Source organism: Bos grunniens, chromosome 25, assembly GCF_055505025.1.
Source record: "Bos grunniens cultivar Pamir isolate PY7600 chromosome 25, Bosgru_T2T1.0, whole genome shotgun sequence".
Lineage (NCBI taxonomy): Eukaryota > Metazoa > Chordata > Mammalia > Artiodactyla > Bovidae > Bos > Bos grunniens.
In genome coordinates this window covers 31462996-31483488 of record NC_141189.1, presented here as the reverse complement: position 1 = coordinate 31483488, position 20493 = coordinate 31462996, and the positions used below count along the sequence as shown (strand labels likewise).

General features: G+C 41.3%; 1 long non-coding RNA gene across 3 annotated transcripts in view; it reads right to left on the bottom strand.

Annotated features, from left to right (window-relative positions):
• LOC147345390 (uncharacterized) overlaps window positions 1–20493 on the bottom strand; it is an 84902-nt gene that overhangs the window by 37563 nt on the left and 26846 nt on the right. The gene's annotated exons all lie outside the window — the stretch shown is intronic.

Below are 20493 nucleotides of genomic sequence, written 5' to 3'. Positions count from 1 at the left end.
AACACTCTGGAGGCAACAAATAGTAGAATAACAGAGGCAGAAGATAGGATTAGTGAATTAGAAGATAGAATGGTAGAAATAAATGAATCAGAGAGGATAAAAGAAAAACGAATTAAAAGAAATGAGGACAATCTCAGAGACCTCCAGGACAATATTAAACGCTACAACATTCGAATCATAGGGGTTCCAGAAGAAGACAAAAAGACAGACCATGAGAAAATACTTGAGGAGATAATAGTGGAAAACTTCCCTAAAATGGGGAAGGAAATAATCACCCAAGTCCAAGAAACCCAGAGAGTCCCAAACAGGATAAACCCAAGGAGAAACACCCCAAGACACATATTAATCAAATTAACAAAGATCAAACACAAAGAACAAATATTAAAAGCAGCAAGGGAAAAACAACAAATAACACACAAGGGAATTCCCATAAGGATAACAGCTGATCTTTCAATAGAAACTCTTCAAGCCAGGAGGGAATGGCAAGACATACTTAAAGTGATGAAAGAAAATAACCTACAGCCCAGATTATTGTACCCAGCAAGGATCTCATTCAAGTATGAAGGAGAAATCAAAAGCTTTTCAGACAAGCAAAAGCTGAGAGAATTCCGCACCACCAAACCAGCTCTCCAACAAATACTAAAGGATATTCTCTAGACAGGAAACACAAAAACGGTGTATAAACTCGAACTCAAAACAATAAAGTAAATGGCAACGGGATCATACTTATTAGTAATTACCTTAAACGTAAATGGGTTGAATGCCCCAACCAAAAGACAAAGACTGGCTGAATGGATACAAAACCAAGACCCCTACATATGTTGTCTACAAGAGACCCACCTCAAAACAGGGGACACATACAGACTGAAAGTGAAGGGCTGGAAAAAGATTTTCCATGTAAATAGGGACCAAAAGAAAGCAGGAGTAGCAATACTCATATCAGATAAAATAGACTTTAAAACAAAGGCTGTGAAAAGAGACAAAGAAGGTCACTACATAATGATCAAAGGATCAATCCAAGAAGAAGATATAACAATTATAAATATATATGCACCCAACACGGGAGCACCACAGTACGTAAGACAAATGCTAACAAGTATGAAAGGAGAAATTAACAATAACACAATAATAGTGGGAGACTTTAATACCCCACTTACACCTATGGATAGATCAACTAAACAGAAAATTAACAAGGAAACACAAACTTTAAACGATACAATAGACCAGTTAGACCTAATTGATATCTATAGGACATTTCATCCCAAAACAATGAATTTCACCTTTTTCTCAAGCGCACATGGAACCTTCTCCAGGATAGATCACATCCTGGGCCATAAAGCTAGCCTTGGTAAATTCAAAAAAATAGAAATCATTCCAAGCATTTTTTTTGACCACAATGCAGTAAGCTTAGATCTCAATTACAGGAGAAAAACTATTAAAAATTCCAACATATGGAGGCTGAACAACACGCTGCTGAATAACCAACAAATCACAGAAGAAATCAAAAAAGAAATCAAAATTTGCATAGAAACGAATGAAAATGAAAACACAACAACCCCAAACCTGTAGGACACGGTAAAAGCAGTCCTAAGGGGAAAGTCCATAGCAATACAGGCACACCTCAAGAAACAAGAAAAAAGTCAAATAAATAACCTAACTCTACACCTAAAGCAACTAGAAAAGGAAGAAATGAAGAACCCCAGGGTTAGTAGAAGGAAAGAAATCTTAAAAATTAGAGAAGAAATAAATGCAAAAGAAACAAAAGAGACCATAGCAAAAATCAACAAAACCAAAAGCTGGTTCTTTGAAAGGATAAATAAAATTGACAAACCGTTAGCCAGACTCATCAAGAAACAAACGGAGAAAAATCAAATCAACAAAATTAGAAACGAAAATGGTGAGATCACAACAGACAACACAGAAATACAAAGGATCATAAGAGACTACTATCAACAATTATATGCCAATAATATGGACAACGTGGAAGAAATGGACAAATTCTTACAAAAGTACAACTTTCCAAAACTGGACCAGGAAAAAATAGAAAATCTTAACAGACCCATCACAAGCACGGAAATTGAAACTGTAATCAAAAATCTTCCAGCAAACAAAAGCCCCGGTCCAGACGGCTTCACAGCTGAATTCTATCAAAAATTTAGAGAAGAGCTAACACCTATCCTGCTCAAACTCTTCCAGAAAATTGCAGAGGAAGGTAAACTTCCAAACTCATTCTATGAGGCCACCATCACCCTAATACCAAAACCTGACAAAGATCCCACAAAAAAAGAAAACTACAGGCCAATATCACTGATGAACATAGATGCAAAAATCCTTAACAAAATTCTAGCAATCAGAATCCAACAACACATTAAAAAGATCATACACCATGACCAAGTGGGCTTTATCCCAGGGATGCAAGGATTCTTCAATATCCGCAAATCAATCAATGTAATACACCACATTAACAAATTGAAAAATAAAAACCATATGATTATCTCAATAGATGCAGAGAAAGCCTTTGACAAAATTCAACATCCATTTATGATAAGAACTCTCCAGAAAGCAGGAATAGAAGGAACATACCTCAACATAATAAAAGCTATATATGACAAACCCACAGCAAACATTATCCTCAATGGTGAAAAATTGAAAGCATTTCCTCTAAAGTCAGGAACAAGACAAGGGTGCCCACTTTCACCATTACTATTCAACATAGTTTTGGAAGTTTTGGCCACAGCAATCAGAGCAGAAAAAGAAATAAAAGGAATCCAAATTGGAAAAGAAGAAGTAAAACTCTCACTATTTGCAGATGACATGATCCTCTACATAGAAAACCCTAAAGATTCCACCAGAAAATTACTAGAAATAATCAATGACTATAGTAAAGTTGCAGGATATAAAATCAACACACAGAAATCCCTTGCATTCCTATACACTAATAATGAGAAAACAGAAAGAAATTACGGAAACAATTCCATTCACCATTGCAACGGAAAGAATAAAATACTTAGGAATATATCTACCTAAAGAAACTAAAGACCTATATATAGAAAACTATAAAACACTGGTGAAAGAAATCAAAGAGGACACTAATAGATGGAGAAATATACCATGTTCATGGATTGGAAGAATCAATATAGTGAAAATGAGTATACTACCCAAAGCAATTTATAGATTCAACACAATCCCTATCAAGCTACCAACAGTATTCTTCACAGAGCTAGAACAAATAATTTCACAATTTGTATGGAAATACAAAAAACCTCGAATAGCCAAAGCGATCTTGAGAAAGAAGAATGGAACTGGAGGAATCAACCTACCTGACTTCAGGCTCTATTACAAAGCCACAGTTATCAAGACAGTATGGTACTGGCACAAAGACAGAAATATTGATCAATGGAATAAAATAGAAAGCCCAGAGATAAATCCACGCACATATGGACACCTTATCTTTGACAAAGGAGGCAAGAATATACAATGGATTAAAGACAATCTCTTTAACAAGTGGTGCTGGGAAATCTGGTCAACCACTTGTAAAAGAATGAAACTAGACCACTTTCTAACACCATACACAAAAATAAACTCAAAATGGATTAAAGATCTAAACGTAAGACCAGAAACTATAAAACTCCTAGAGGAGAACATAGGCAAAACACTCTCCGACATACATCACAGCAGGATCCTCTATGACCCACCTCCCAGAATATTGGAAATAAAAGCAAAAATAAACAAATGGGACCTAATTAACCTTAAAAGCTTCTGCACATCAAAGGAAACTATTAGCAAGGTGAAAAGACAGCCTTCAGAATGGGAGAAAATAATAGCAAATGAAGCAACCGACAAACAACTAATCTCAAAAATATACAAGCAACTCCTACAGCTCAACTCCAGAAAAATAAATGACCCAATCAAAAAATGGGCCAAAGAACTAAATAGACATTTCTCCAAAGAAGACATACAGATGGCTAACAAACACATGAAAGATGCTCAACATCACTCATTATCAGAGAAATGCAAATCAAAACCACTATGAGGTACCATTTCACACCAGTCAGAATGGCTGCGATCCAAAAGTCTACAAATAATAAATGCTGGAGAGGGTGTGGAGAAAAGGGAACCCTCTTACACTGTTGGTGGGAACGCAAACTAGTACAGCCACTATGGAGAGCAGTGTGGAGATTCCTTAAAAAACTGGAAATAGAACTGCCTTATGATCCAGCAACCCCACTGCTGGGCATACACACTGAGGAAACCAGAAGGGAAAGAGACACGTGTACCCCAATGTTCATCGCAGCACTGTTTATAATAGCCAGGACATGGAAGCAACCTAGATGTCCATCAGCAGATGAATGGATAAGAAAGCAGTGGTACATATACACAATGGAGTATTACTCAGCCATTAAAAGAATACATTTGAATCAGTTCTAATGAAGTGGATGAAACTGGAGCCTATTATACAGAGTGAAGTAAGCCAGAAGGAAAAACACCAATACAGTATACTAACGCATATATATGGAATTTAGAAAGATGGTAACAATAACCCGGTGTACGAGACAGCAAAAGAGACACTGATGTATAGAACAGTCTTATTGACTCTGTGGGAGAGGGAGAGGGTGGGAAGATTTAGGAGAATGGCATTGAAACATGTAAAATATCATGTAAGAAACGAGTTGCCAGTCCAGGTTCGATGCACGATACTGGATGCTTGGGGCTAGTGCACTGGGACGACCCAGAGGGATGGTATGGGGAGGGAGGAGGGAGGAGGGTTCAGGATGGGGAACACATGTATACCTGTGGCGGATTCATTTTGATATTTGGCAAAACTAATACAATTATGTAAAGTTTAAAAATAAAATAAAATTAGAAAAAAAAAAGAAAGAAAGTGAAAAAGGAGAGTGAAAAAGTTGGCTTAAAGCTCAACATTCAGAAAACGAAGATCATGGCATCTGGTCCCATCACTTTATGGAAAATAGATGAGAAAACAGTGGAAACAGTGTCAGACTATTTTTCTGGGCTCCAAAATTACTGCAGATGGTGACTGCAGCCATGAAATTAAAAGACGCTTACTCCTTGGAAGGAAAGTTATGAGCAACCTAGATAGCATATTCAAAAGCAGAGACATTACTTTGCCGACAAAGGTCCATCTAGTCAAGGCTATGGTTTTTCCTGTGGTCATGTATGGATGTGAGAGTTGGACTGTGAAGAAGGCTGAGTGCCGAAGAATTGATGCTTTTGAACTGTGGTGTTGGAGAAGACTCTTGAGAGTCCCTTGGACTGCAAGGAGATCCAACCAGTCCATTCTGAAGGAGATCAGCCCTAGGATTTCTGTGGAAGGAATGATGCTAAAGCTGAAACTCCAGTACTTTGGCCACCTCATGGGAAGAGTTGACTCATTGGAAAAGACTCTGATGCTGGGAGGGATGGGGGGCAAGAGGAGAAGGGGATGAAGAGGATGAGATGGCTGGATGGCATCACTGACTCGATGGACGTGAGTCTGAGTGAACTCTGGGAGTTGGTGATGGACAGGGAGGCCTGGCATGCTGTGATTCTTGGGGTTTCAAAGAGTCAGACACGACTGAGTGACTGATCTGATCTGATAGCTGATTCACTTTGCCGTACAGCAGAGACTAACACAACATTGAAAATCAACTGTACCTCAATAAAAGTTAATTTTTAAAAACCCATGTTTATGTAAAAGAATCAAATTAGAACACTCTCTAACACCATACACAAAAATAAACTCAAAATGGATAAGAGACCTAAATGTAACGCCAGACATCATAAAACTTAGAGGAAAACATAGAACACTCTTTGACATAAATCACAGCAAGATCTTTTTTGACCTACCTCCTAGAGTAATGAAAATGAAAACAGAAATAAACCAATGGGACCTAATTAAACTTAAAAGCTTTTGCACAACAGAGGAAACCATAAACAAGACAAAAAGAGAACCCTCAGAATGGGAGAAAACATTTGCAAATGAAGCAACTGACAAGAAATTAATCTCCAAAATATACAAACAGCTTATGTACCTCTCTCTCTATATATATATATATAAACTCAAATGACCTGATCAAAAAATGGGTGACTGAACAACTATAACATACTATGTATAGAATAGGTAACTAATGAGAACCTACTGGAGAGCACAGGGAACTCCACTCAATGCTCTGTGGCAACCTAAATGGGAAGGAAATCTGAAAAAGATGGGATAGATGTATATGTATCCCCTGGAGGAGGGCATAGCAGCCCACTCCAGTGTTCTTGCCTGGAGAATCCCATGGACGGAGGAGCCTGGTGGGCTACAGACCATGGGGTCACGAAGAGTCAGACACGACTGAAGTGACTTAGCATACATCACACATATATATGTATAGCTGATTCAGTTTGCTGTAAGTAGAAACACAACAGTTTAATCCAACCACACTCTGATAAAAAATTGTTTTAGGTGAAAATAAATAAATACTTGGTAGGCAGAATTCTAAGTCCCCATTGACCATCCAGAGGGGGTGTAACCTATAAAATGATGGGATATCAGTCCAGTGATTGTATTTTATACACAAGGACATAAGTGGTTTTGTAGATATAACAATTAAAGTTACTAATCAGCTGACTTTGAGTTAATCAAAAGGGAGAGTATCAATATCCAGTGGACATGACCTAACCACATGGGCCCTTTAAATTGGGTCTAGAGATGGGAGAAAAGGAGGCCAGAAGTTGAAAGCATGAGAAAAATCTGGCAACTGTGGCAGGCTTTGCAGACAGAGAGGACCAGATGGGAGCAGCTCCCAGCTGATAGTCATCAAGGGAATGGGGACCTCAGGCCTCAGACACAGGAACTGAATTTGCCAGTGACAAGGATGAGCTTGGAACTGTATTTTCCCCATATCTTCCAGATGAGAACTCAACCCCACTGACGCCTTGATTTAGGTTTGAGTAGAGCATGTAGCCAGAGAAGGCAATGGCACCCCACTCCTGTACTCTTGCCTGGAGAATCCCAGGGATGGGAGAGCCTGGTGGGCTGCTGTCTATGGGGTCGCACAGAGTCAGACATGACTGAAGTGACTTAGCAGCAGCAGCAGCAGAGCATGTAGCCAAACTCTGATAACTTCCAACCTACAGACCATCTGTGCTGTGTATCAGTGGCTATATTTGTGGTAATTTTCTGTGTGGCAACAGAAAACTAAAACAATAACCACCTTCAAACCTCTGGCATAGGAGAATATATTTTTGCAATTTACATATCCCACATAACAACTCAGATCCAGAAGAACTCCTACAAAAATGAAAAACACAGGAATCCTATTAGAAAAATGAGCAAAACACCTGCATAGACATTTCTTGAAAGAGGATACCCAGGTAGCTCAGAAAATACATGAAAACATATTGAATGTCGGTCATCAGGGAAACATAAACTAAAACTGCATATAACTGGAGAAAACCATAACTTCAAAAGAGAGATGCACTCCAGTGTTCATAGTAGCACTATTTACAACAGCCAACATATGGAAGCAACCTAAATGTCCATCGACAGCTGAATGGATAAAGAAGATGTGGTACATGGATGCCTTGGAACAGTATTTTGCCGTAAAAAAGAATGAAATAATGCCATTTGCAGCAACATAGATAGGTCTAGAAATTACCCTACTAAGTCAGTCAGAGAAGATAAATATCTTATGTTATCACTCATATGTGGAATAAAAAAAATGATACAAATAAATTTATTTACAAAACAGAAACAGACTCACAGACCTAGAAAACAAACTTATGGACACCAAAGGGAAAAAGTTGGGAGGAGGGATAAACTCGGAGCTTGGAACTGTCATATACACACTGCTATATATAAGACAGATAATCAGTAAGGACCTACTGCATAGTCAGGGAACTCTACTCAGTATTCTGTAATAACCTACGTGGGAAAATAATTCAAAAAAGAATAGATATGTGAATGCATGCTAAGTCACTCAGTCATGTCTGACTCTGAGACCCCATGGACAGTAGCCTACCAGGCTCTTCTGTCCGTAGGATTCTCCAGGCAAGAATATTGGAATAGGTTGTCATGCTCTCCTCCAGGGGATCTTTCTGACCCAGGGATTGAACCCGTGTGAATATGTACAACTAAATCACTTTGCTATACATCTGAAACACAGCACTGCAAATCAACTGTACTCCAATAAATAATAAAACATGTTTTAAAAACTGAAATGAGATAGTGAAAGTGAAAGTGAAGTCGCTCAGTCGTGTCTGACTCTTAGTGACCCCATGGACTGCAGCCTACCAGGCTCCTCCATTCATGGGATTTTCCAGGCAAGAGTACTGGAGTGGGGTGCCATTGCCTTCTCCAGAAATGAGATAGTACTCCACACATATCAAAATCCTAAAATGGAAAAAAATAGGAAATACCAAGTGTTGGCCAGGATGTGGTACAGCTAGAATTCTCATTCTGCTGGTGGGGGAGCAAATTAGTACACACATACCAGAAAACTGATATATCTACTGAAATTGAACATATGTGTCCTCTATGATCCAGAATTCCAGTCCTGGATCTACAAATTAGTACACGTGTGCAATACACATCAGGTATAAGAATATTCATACATGTATTATTCATAGCGCCTTACAATGGCCAGGCTTTCCGAGGCCTCTCTGCCCTCAGCTCCCTGTACTCACTCCCTTGCTCACTCTGCTCCATCCTCATTGACTTCCTTGCTGTCTCTAGAACAGCAGGAACGTTCCTCCCCTGAGGTCTTGGCATCTTCTGCTCCATCTGCAAGGGAACCTCTTGCTTTAGAGCAGGAGTTTGCCACTGGGGTGTGACTTAGTCCAGGGGACATTTGGGAATATCTGGAGATGGCTTTGATGAGCACACCTGGGGGATACTACTGTCATCTAGCAGGTGGAGGTCACGGATGCTGCTAAACACCCTACTGTGCACACAACAGCTTCAACAATGGAGAACTCCCCCACTTAGAAAGCCCAGCTTACTGGGGTTGAGAAAGTCCACCCTGCATGCCATCATGGCTTGATGCCCAACTTGCTTGACATCTTTGCTGGAATGAATGTCACTCTCCCAGTGAGGTTTTCCCAAACCATCCTCATGAAATGACCCTCCTACAGGACACTCCTTCCACACAGCCCTTTGTTTCTCCATAATAGTCATCATGATTATTATAGGACACACCATGTAGTTTACTGATGAATTTGTTACTGTCTCCACTCATCAAAGGTACCCTTTTACAAGGCAGCAGTGCTTGTTTTCTCTCTGCATTCCCAGCCTCTAGAAGAGGTGCTCCATAAACATTTATTGGATGGATACAGACGAAATGAGAGGAAAAATAATCAAACTTTACTACTGTGCCCAGAAATTTTATTTACTCTCCAACACTGATGGCAAAAATTGCATTGAAAGGTTGGAGACAATGGTTGAGAAAGCACCAATAAGTACATGCAATGATTACAAAGGAAGGCTTCTCATCTGCCTGTATTTTACTTGTTTCAGTTTGCTTTCAAGGTCTAGTGTTTTGCTGTCAAAATCAGCCTCTTTGTTCAAGGCAGCTGGCCATTACTGTCAATAAAACAAACGGGGGAAAGGAAAAGTGGAGGCAAAGCCCACATGTGTTTAGAAAGCAGATCCTGACAATTGTGCTTATGCTCAGTCACTCACACTATCCCCAGATGTAAAACCCTGATGGCCAGAGGATATTTTGTGCTGGATGGCGTTCCTCCACTAGACAAATGCTTTCCTTTCTAATGCTATTCATCTCGGCTCTTTGAACAGAAGGAGTTGAAGTAGCCACGACTTCAACTTTACTGCAGAAGATAAACACCTCCATCCTGTGGTTCTAATGCCAGAGCTGTAGGGAGAGGGACTCAGGAAGAACCAGGGCTGCCTCTAACAAACAGGAGGAGGAGCTGCCTGTGAAGCACCTACTATGACTTCAGCTGCTCTCTTGGTGTGTGCTCCCAGAGTTCTTGATCACGTGACCTTGCCTGCCAATTTCTGAGCATGAGATGAGCTCACGATAGTTTCTTCAATCTTTTGGTTTTGTTTTGGCTGCACTGGGTCTTCACTGCCGTGCGTGGGCTTCCCATCGTGGTGGCTTCTCTTGTTGCGGAGCACGGGCTCTAAGACGTGTGGGATCAGTAGTTGTGGTTTGAGGTCTTAGTTGCTCCATAGCATGTGGGATCTTCCAGAGCCAGAGATCAAACCCGTGTCCCCTGCATTGGCAGGCAGATCCTTAACCACCGGGAACTCCCAAAAGAAGTGTGTTTGAAGACCCTGTTTAATATATATCTCAAAACGTGAAGCATGGTTACTATCTAACCTAGTACTTATTCTTGTAGGTATACACCCAAGAGAACTGAAACATGTGTTCAAATAAAAAATGTGTACATAAATATACCAGCATAATTTGTTAGAGCCAAAAAGAAACAATCTAACTGTCCATCAGCTGATGAATGTGTAAAAAATGTAGTCTATGCATAGAGTGGAATAATAGTTGGCTATAAAAAAGAATAGAGAAAAGAAAGAGAGTCTTAAACAGAAGAGTCTGAAATGCAGTACTTGGGGGCAGTCTCAAAAATGATGGAAATGATCTCTGTTCACTTCCAAGGCAAACCATTCAATATCACGGTAATCCAAGTCTATGACCCGACCGGTAACACTGAAGAAGCTAAAGTCAAACGGTTCTATGAAGACCTACAAGACCTTCTAGAACTAACACCCCAAAAAGATGTCCTTTTCATTATAGGGGACTGGAATGCAAAAGTAGGAAGTCAAGAAACACCTGGAGTAACAGGCAAATTTGGCCTTGGAATACGGAATGAAGCACAGCAAAGAATAATAGAGTTTTGCCAAGAGAACGCACTGGTCATAGCAAACACCCTCTTCCAACAACACAAGAGAAGACTCTACACATAGACATCACCATATGGTCAACACCGAAATCAGATTGATTATATTCTTTGCAGCCAAAGATGGAGAAGCTCTATACAGTCAGCAAAAAGAAGATCAGGAGCTGACTGTGGCTTGGATCATGAACTCCTTATTGCCAAATTCAGACTGAAATTGAAGAAAGTAGGGAAAACCACTAGACCATTCAGGTATGACCTAAATCAAATCCCTTATGATTGTACAGTGGAAGTAAGAAATAGATTTAAGGGACTAGATCTGATAGACAAAGTGCCTGGTGAACTATGGATGGAAGTTTGTGACATTGAGACAGGGATCACCACCATCCCCAAGAAAAAGAAATGCAAAAATGCAAAATGGCTCCTCTCAGAGGAGGCCTTACAAATAGCTGTGAAAGAAGGGAAGTGAAAAACCAAAGAGAAAAGGAAAGATATACCCATTTGAATTCAGAGTTCCAAAGAATAGCAAGGAGAGGTAAGAAAGCCTTCCTCAGTGATCAATGCAAAGAATAAAGGAAAACGACAGAATGGGGAAGACTAGATATCTCTTCAAGAAAATGAGAGATACCAGAGGAACATTTGCAACGATGGGCACAATAAAGGACAGAAATGGTATGGACCTAACAGAAGCAGAAGATATCAAGAAGAGGTGGCAAGAATACACAGAAGAACTGTACAAAAAAGATCTTCACGACCCAGATAATCACAGTGGTGTGATCACTGACCTAGAGCCAGACATCCTGGAATGTGAAGTCAAGTGGGCCTTAGGAAGCATCACTACGAACAAAGCTAGTGGAGGTGATGGAATTCCAGTTGAGCTATTTCAGATTCTAAAAGATGATGCTGTGAAAGTGCTGCATTCAATATGCCAGCAAATTTGGAAAACTCAGCAGTGGCCACAGGACTGGAAAAGGTCAGTTTTCATTCCAATCCCAAAGAAAGCCCATGCCAAAGAATGCTCAAACCACCACACAACTGCACTCATCTCACATGCTGGTAAAGTAATGCTCAAAATTCTCCAAGCCAGGCTTCAGTAATACGTGAACTGTGAACTTCCAGATATTCAAGCTGGTTTTAGAAAAGGCAGAGGAACCAGAGATCAAATTGCCAACATCTGCTGGGTCATCAAAAAAGCAAGAGAGTTCCAGAAAAACATCTATTTCTGCTTTATTGACTATGTCAAAGCCTTTGACTGTGTGGATCCCAATAAACTGGAAAATTCTGAAAGAGATGGGAATACCAGACCACCTGACCTGCCTCTTGAGAAACCTATATGCAGGTCAGGAAGCAACAGTTAGAACTGGACATGGAACAACAGACTGGTTCCAAATAGGAAAAGGAGTACGTCAAGGCTGTATATTGTCAATCTGCTTATTTAACTTATATGCAGAGTACCTCATGAGAAATGCTGGGCTGGAGGAAGCACAAGCTGGAATCAAGACTGCCGGGAGAAATATCAATAACCTCAGATATGCAGATGACACCACCCTTATGGCAGAAAGTGAAGAGAAGTTAAAAAGCCTCTTGATGAAAGTGAAAGTGGAGAGTGAAAAAGTTGGCTTAAAGCTCAACATTCAGAAAATGAAGATCATGGCATCTGGTCCCATCACTTCATGGGACTTAGATGGGGAAACAGTGTCAGACTTTATTGTTTGGGGCTCCAAAATCACTGCAGATGGTGATTGCAGCCATGAAATTAAAATTAAATCCAAATTACTCCTTGGAAGGAAAGTTATGACCAACCTAGATAGCATATTGAAAAGCAGAGACATTACTTCATCAACAAAGGTCCATCTAGTCAAGGCTATGTTTTTTCCTGTGGTCATGTATGGATGTGAGAGTTGGACTGTGAAGAAGGCTGAGCACCAAAGAATTGATGCTTTTGAACTGTGGTGTTGGAGAAGACTCTTGAGAGTCCCTTGAACTGCAAGGAGATCCAACCAGTCCATTCTAAAGGAGATCAGTCCTGGGATTTCTTTGGAAGGAAAGATGCTGAAGCTGAAACTCCAGTACTTTGGCCACCTCATGCGAAGAGTTGACTCATTGGAAAAGACTCTGATGCTGGGAGGGATTGGGGGCAGGAGGAGAAGGGGACGACAGAGGATGAGATGGCTGAATGGCGTCACCGACTCAATGGACATGGGTTTGGGTGAATTCTGGGAGTTGGTGATGGACAGGGAGGCTTGGCATGCTGTGGTTCATGGGGTCTCAAAGAGTCGGACCCGACTGAGCGACTGAACTGAACTCCTTGGAAGGAAAGTTATGACCAACCTAGATAGCATATTAAAAAGCAGAGACATTAGTCAACAAAGGTCTGTCTAGTTGAGGCTATGGTTTTTCCAGTGGTCATGTATGGATGTAAGAGTTGGACTATAAAAAGTGCTGAGAGCAGAAGAATTGATGCTTTTGAATTGTGTTGTTGGAGAAGACTCTTGAGATCCCTTGGACTGCAAGGAGATCCAACCAGTCCATCCTAAAGGAGATCAGTCCTGAATATTCATTGGAAGGACTGATGCTGAAGCTCGAATACTTTGGCCACTTGATGAGAAGAACTGACTCATTTGGAAAGACCCTGATGTCGGGAAAGATTGAAGGCAGGAGGAGAAGGGGACAACAGGATGAGGTGGTTGGATGGCCTCACCGACTCAATGGACATGAGTTTGAGTAAGGTCTGAAAGTTGGTGATGGACAGGGAAGCCTGGCGTACTGCAGTCCATGGGGTTGCAAAGAGTCGGACACAACTCTGCAACTGAACTGAATTGATAAAAAGGAATATGGGCTTCCCAGGTGGCTCAGTGGTAAAAAACCTGCCTTCCCATTCAAGAGATGTAGTTTCCAACCCTAGGTCAAGAAGATCCCCACAGAAGCAAATGGCAACCCACCCCAGTATTCTTGCTTTGGAAATCCCATGGACAGAGGAGCCTAGTGGTCTATAGTCCATGGGGTTGCAAAAGAGTCGGACACGATATAGTGACTAAACAACAACAACAACTTAAGAGATAAGGTATAGTAAGTCCCCTACATACAAACCTTCAAGCTGTGAACGTTCAGAGATGCAAGCATGCATCCCATGTCCAATCATATAAGTTGGTTCACGTGTCTGGTGTACACTGTCATGTGTGGGCATCCCCTCAAAAGGCTGGGCTTTTGTGTACTTTACTGTACAGAGTGCAGTAGTACAATGTCTCTATTTCAAGCCTAGGATGTCCAGAAGCAAGCACAAAAGCAGCAGTGATGTAGCTGGCACTATCGTACTTTTCAAGGTACTGTACTCTAAGATTAAAAGCATTTACTTTTTGTGTTTGTTGGTTTTTAATGTTCCATTTGTGTGAAAAGTATTATAAAACTACTATAGTACAGTACTATATAGCCAATTGTGTTGGTTGGGTACCTAGGCTAACTTTGTTGGACTTATGAAAAATTGGATTTACGAACGGGCTCTCAGAATGGAACTCATTCACATGTAAGGGACTTCAGTTCAGTTCAGTTCAGTCTCTCAGTCGTGTCTGACTCTTTGCGACCCCATGAATCACAGCACACCAGGCCTCCCTGTCCATCACCAACTCCCGGAGTTCACTCAGACTCACGCCCATCGAGTCAGTGATGCCATCCAGCCATCTCATCCTCTGTCATCCCCTTCTCCTCCTGCCCCCAATCCCTCCCAGCATCAGCATCTTTTCCAGTGAGTCAACTCTTCGCATGAGGTGGCCAAAGTACTGGAGCTTCAGCTTCAGCATCATTCCTTCCAAAGAACACCCAGGGCTGATCTCCTTCAGAATGGACTGGTTGGATCTCCTTGCAGTCCAAGGGACTCTCAAGAGTCTTCTCCAACACCACAGTTCAAAAGCATCAATTCTTTGGCGCTCAGCTTTCTTCACAGTCCAACTCTCACATCCATACATGACCACAGGAAAAACCATAGCCTTGACTAGACAGACCTTTGTTGGCAAAGTAATGTCTCTGCTTTTGAATATGCTATCTAGGTTGGCCATAACTTTCCTTCCAAGGAGTAAGCGTCTTTTAATTTCATGGCTGCAGTCACCATCTGCAGTGATTTTGGAGCCCAGAAAAATAAAGTCTGACACTGTTTCCACTGTTTCCCCATCTATTTGCCATGAAGTGATGGGACCAGATGCCATGATCTTCGTTTTCTGAATGTTGAGCTTTAAGCCAACTTTTTCCACTCTCCTCTTTCACTTTCATCAAGAGGCTTTTTAGCTCCTCTTCACTTTCTGCCATAAGGGTGGTGTCATCTGCATATCTGAGGTTATTGATATTTCTCCCGGCAGTCTTGATTCCAGCTTGTGCTTCTTCCAGCCCAGCGTTTCTCATGATGTACTCTGCATATAAGTTAAATAAGCAGGGTGACCATATACAGCCTTGACCTACTCCTTTTCCTATTTGGAACCAGTGTGTGGGACTTACTGTCCCAATATCCATTACAACATGGACGCACCTTGGAAATATTATGTAAAAGAACCCAGACACAACAGGATAAATACTGTATGAGTCCACTGATGTGGAATGTCCATAATGGACAAATTCAGAGAGACAGAAGATAGGCTGGTGGTTGCCAGGGGCTACCTGGGAAGCCCAGGGAAGAAGGGAATAGGCTACCAGGGAAGAAGAGAATAGGAGTGTGATGGTCAATGATGCTCAGTGGGTCATATCAGCTTTCCTCTTGGGGCAAAATGAAAACATTGTGAAGTTAGATAGTGATGATAGTTACACCGTCGCTGTGAATATACTATGATTGACCTGCTTTCAAGGAATGAACGGTATGTTGTTTGAGTTCTGTCGCATTTATGCTGTTTTAAAAACTCATTTGGCAGCTTTCCATTACCTTATGCTAGATCCATGTGCACAAGTATTGACATTTTCCTTTAAAGCCACTCAAATTTTTTACTGGATATCTTTCAGAAAAGAAAATTATTGCTCTCTTAAATGAAAGGCTAATATCACTTGAGAAAAATAAGGGAACTATTGACAAGCTCCATCTTGCTCTGATTGGTCAGTGTTCATACCATTACTGCTACTAAATATTTTGAATTTAAATAAATAAAATCCATGACTAACTTCTAAGATTTGTTTTCTGAAATCTTCTCTCAATTTTTAAAGAAAAGAAAGATGGGGGAGGGGATTAGTGTTAGGTGTTAAAGACAAATTAGCATCCACAGGAGAGTTCCTCCTTGATGTGACCAGGCTAGAAAGGAAGAGGAAAAAGGAATAACTTTTCCTGTATGGGACTTGATAATTTAATGTGGCCACCCTGACACCAGATATGCAGATGATACCCCTCTAAATGGCAGAAAGTGAAGATAAAACTAATGAACCTCTTGATGAGGGTGAAAGAGGAAAGTGAAAAAGCTGGCTTAAAACTCAACCTTCAAAAAACTAAGATCATGGCATCCAGTCCTATCACTTCATGGCAAATAGATAGGGAAAAAGCAGAAGCAGTGACAGATTTTATTCTCTTGGGCTCCAAAATCACTGTGGACAGTGACTGCAGCCATGAAATTAAAACATGCTTGCTCACTGAAAGGAAAGACATGACAAACGGAGACAGCGTGTTAAAAAGCAAAGACATCACTTTGCCGACAAAGGCCCATTTAGTCAAAGCCGGCGGCTGGGAGGACCAACCCCACACCGTGGCTGTGCCGGCACAGAAGGGCCTAGAGGAGCTATCCCACAATGAAGGTCAGGAAGGGCGGCAGTGAGGAGATACCCCTCGTCCAAGGTAAGGAGCATTGGCTGCACTTTGCTGGAGCAGCCGTGAAGAGATACCCCACGCCCAAGGTAAAAGAATCAGAGGGCGGACACACTGAAACCATACTCACAGAAAACTAGTCAATCTAATCACACTAGGACCACAGCCTTGTCTAACTCAATGAAACTAAGCCATGCCTGTGGGGCAACCCAAGACGGGTGGGTCATGGTGGAGAGATCTGACAGAATGCAGTCCACTGGAGAAGGGAATGGTAAACCACTTCAGTATTCTTGCCTTGAGAACCCCATGAACAGTATAAAAAGGCAAAATGATAGGATATTGAAAGAGGAACTCCTCAGATCCGTAGGTGCCCAATATGCTACTGGAGATCAGTGGAGAAATAACTCCAGAAAGAATGAAGGGATGGAGCCAAAGCAAAAAGAATACCCAGCTGTGGATGTGACTGGTGATAGAAGTAAGGTCCGATGCTGTAAAGAGCAATATTGCATAGGAACCTGGAATGTCAGGTCCATGAATCAAGGCAAATTGGAAGTGGTCAAACAAAGAGATGGAAGAGTGAATGTAGACATCCTAGGAATCAGCGAACTGAAATGGACTGGAATGGGAGAATTTAACTCAGATGACCATTATATCCACTACTGCAGGCAGGAATCCCTCAGAAGAAATGGAGCGGCCATCACGGTCAACAAGAGAGTCCAAATGCAGTACTTGGATGCAATCTCAAAAACAACAGAATGATCTCTGTTCGTTTCCAAGGCAAACCATTCAATATCACAGTAATCCAAGTCTATGCCCCAACCAGTAATGCTGAAGAAGCTGAAGTTGAATGGTTCTATGAAGACCTACAAGACCTTTTAAAACTAACACCCAAAAAAGATGTCCTTTTCATTATAGGGGACTGGAATGCAAACGTAGGAAGTCAAGAAACACCTGGAGTAACAGGCAAGTTTGGCCTTGGAATACGGAATGAAGCACAGCAAAGACTAATAGAGTTTTGCCAAGAAAATGCACTGGTCATAACAAACACCCTCTTCCAACAACACAAGAGAAGACTCTATACATGGACATCACCAGATGGTCAACACCAAAATTAGATTGATTATATTCTTTGCAGCCAAAGATGGAGAAGCTCTATACAGTCAACAAAAACAAGACCAGGAACTGACTGTGGCTCAGACCATGAACTCCTTATTGCCAAATTCAGACTGAAATTGAAGAAAGTAGGGAAAACCACTAGACCATTCAGGTATGACCTAAATCAAATCCCTTATGATTGTACAGTGGAAGTGAGAAATAGATTTAAGGGCCTAGATCTGATTGATAGAGTGCCTGATGAGCTATGGAATGAGGTTCATGACATTGTACAGGAGACAGGGATCAAGACCATTCCCATGGAAAAGAAATGCCAAAAAGCAAAATGGCTGTCTGGGGAGGGCTTACAAATAGCTGTGAAAAGAAGAGAAGCGAAAAGCAAAGGAGAAAAGGAAAGATATAAACATCTGAATGCAGAGTTCCAAAGAATAGCAAGAAGAGATAAGAAAGCCTTCTTCAGCAATCAATGCAAAGAAATAGAGGAAAACAACAGAATGGGAAAGACTAGAGATCTCTTCAAGAAAATCAGAGATACCAAAGGAACATTTCATGCAAAGATGGGCTTGATAAAGGACAGAAATGGTATGGACCTAACAGAAGCAGAAGATATTAAGAAGAGATGTCAAGAATACACAGAAGAACTGTACAAAAAAGATCTTCACGACCCAGATAATCATGATGGTGTGATCACTGACCTAGAGCCAGACATCCTGGAATGTGAAGTCAAGTGGGCCTTAGAAAGCATCACTATGAACAAAGCTAGTGGAGGTGATAGAATTCCAGTTGAGCTATTCCAAATCCTGAAAGATGATGCTGTGAAAGTGCTGCATTCAATATGCCAGCAAATTTGGAAAACTCAGCAGTGGCCACAGGACTGGAAAAGGTCAGTTTTCATTCCAATCCCAAAGAAAGGCAATGCCAAAGAATGCTCATACTACCGCACAATTGCACTCATCTCACACGCTAGTAAAGTAATGCTCAAAATTCTCCAAGCCAGGCTTCAGCAATATGTGAACCGTGAACTTCCTGATGTTCAAGCTGGTTTTAGAAAAGGCAGAGGAACCAGAGATCAAATTGCCAACATCTGCTAGGTCATCAAAAAAGAGAGTTCTAGAAAAACATTTATTTCTGCTTTATTGACTATGCCAAAGCCTTTGACTGTGTGGATCACAATAAACTGTGGACAATTCTGAAAGAGATGGGACTACCAGACCACCTGATCTGCCTCTTGAGAAATTTGTATGCAGGTCAGGAAGCAACAGTTAGAACTGGGCATGGAACAACAGACTGGTTCCAAATAGGAAAAGGAGTACGTCAAGGCTGTATATTGTCACCCTGTTTATTTAACTTATATGCATCATGAGAAACGCTGGACTGGAAGAAACACAAGCTGGAATCAAGATTGCTGGGAGAAATATCAATAACCTCATATATGCAGATGACACCACTCTTATGGCAGAAAGTGAAGAGGAACTCAAAAGCCTCTTGATGAAAGTGAAAGTGGAGAGTGGAAAAAGTTGGCTTAAAGCTCAAATTCAGAAAACGAAGATCATGGCATCCGGTCCCATCACTTCATGGGAAATAGATGGGGAAACAGTGGAAACAGTGTCAGACTTTATTTTTCTGGGCTCCAAAATCACTGCAGATGGTGACTGCAGCCATGAAATTAAAAGACGCTTACTCCTTGGAAGGAAAGCTATGACCAACCTAGATAGCATATTCAAAAGCAGAGACATTATTTTGCCAACAAATGTCCATCTAGTCAAGGCTATGGTTTTTCCTGTGGTCATGTATGGATGTGAGAGTTGGACTGTGAGGAAGGCTGAGCGCCGAAGAATTGATACTTTTGAACTGTGGTGTTGGAGAAGACTCTTGAGAGTCCCTTGGACTGCAAAGAGATCCAACCAGTCCATTCTGAAGGAGATCAGCCCTGGGATTTCTTTGGAATGAATGATGCTAAAGCTGAAACTCCAGTACTTTGGCCACCTCATGGGAAGAGTTGACTTATTGGAAAAGACTCTGATGCTGGGAGGGATTGGGGGCAGGAGGAGAAGGGGATGACAGAGGATGAGATGGCTGGATGGCATCACTGACTCAATGGACATGAGTCTCAGTGAGCTCCAGGAGTTGGTGTTGGACAGGGAGGCCTGGCGTTCTGTGATTCATGGGGTTGCAAAGAGTCGGACATGACTGAGTGACTGATCTGATCTGATCTGATGGTTTTTCCAGTACTCATGTATGGATGTGAGCAATGGACCATAAAGAAGGCTAAGCACCAAAGAGTTGATGCTTTTGAATTGTGGTGCTAGAGAAGACCCTGAGCATCCCTTGGACCACAAGAGATCAAACCATTCGATCCCAAAGGAATCAACCTTGAATTTTCACTAGAAGGACTGATGCTGAATTTCCAATAATTTTGCTACCTGATGCAAAGAGCCGACTCATTGGAAAAGACTCAGATGCTAGGAAAGATTGAGGGAAGGAGGAGAAGGGGGCAGCAGAGGATGAGATGCTTAGATAGCATCACTGACTCAATGGACATGAATTTGACCATTGAGACAGTGGTGGACAGAGGAGCCTGGCTGCAGTCCATGGGGGTGTAAATAGTTGGACATGATTTAGTGAGTGAACAATAATGACAACAATGTAATGTCTACCTGAAGGACATGCCAACTCTTGGAAACACTGACCTTGATGAGAAAGGCTCATGTCTAGTCCTAAATACATGTAAACTCCTTGAGAGTCACAACAGTATCTCATTC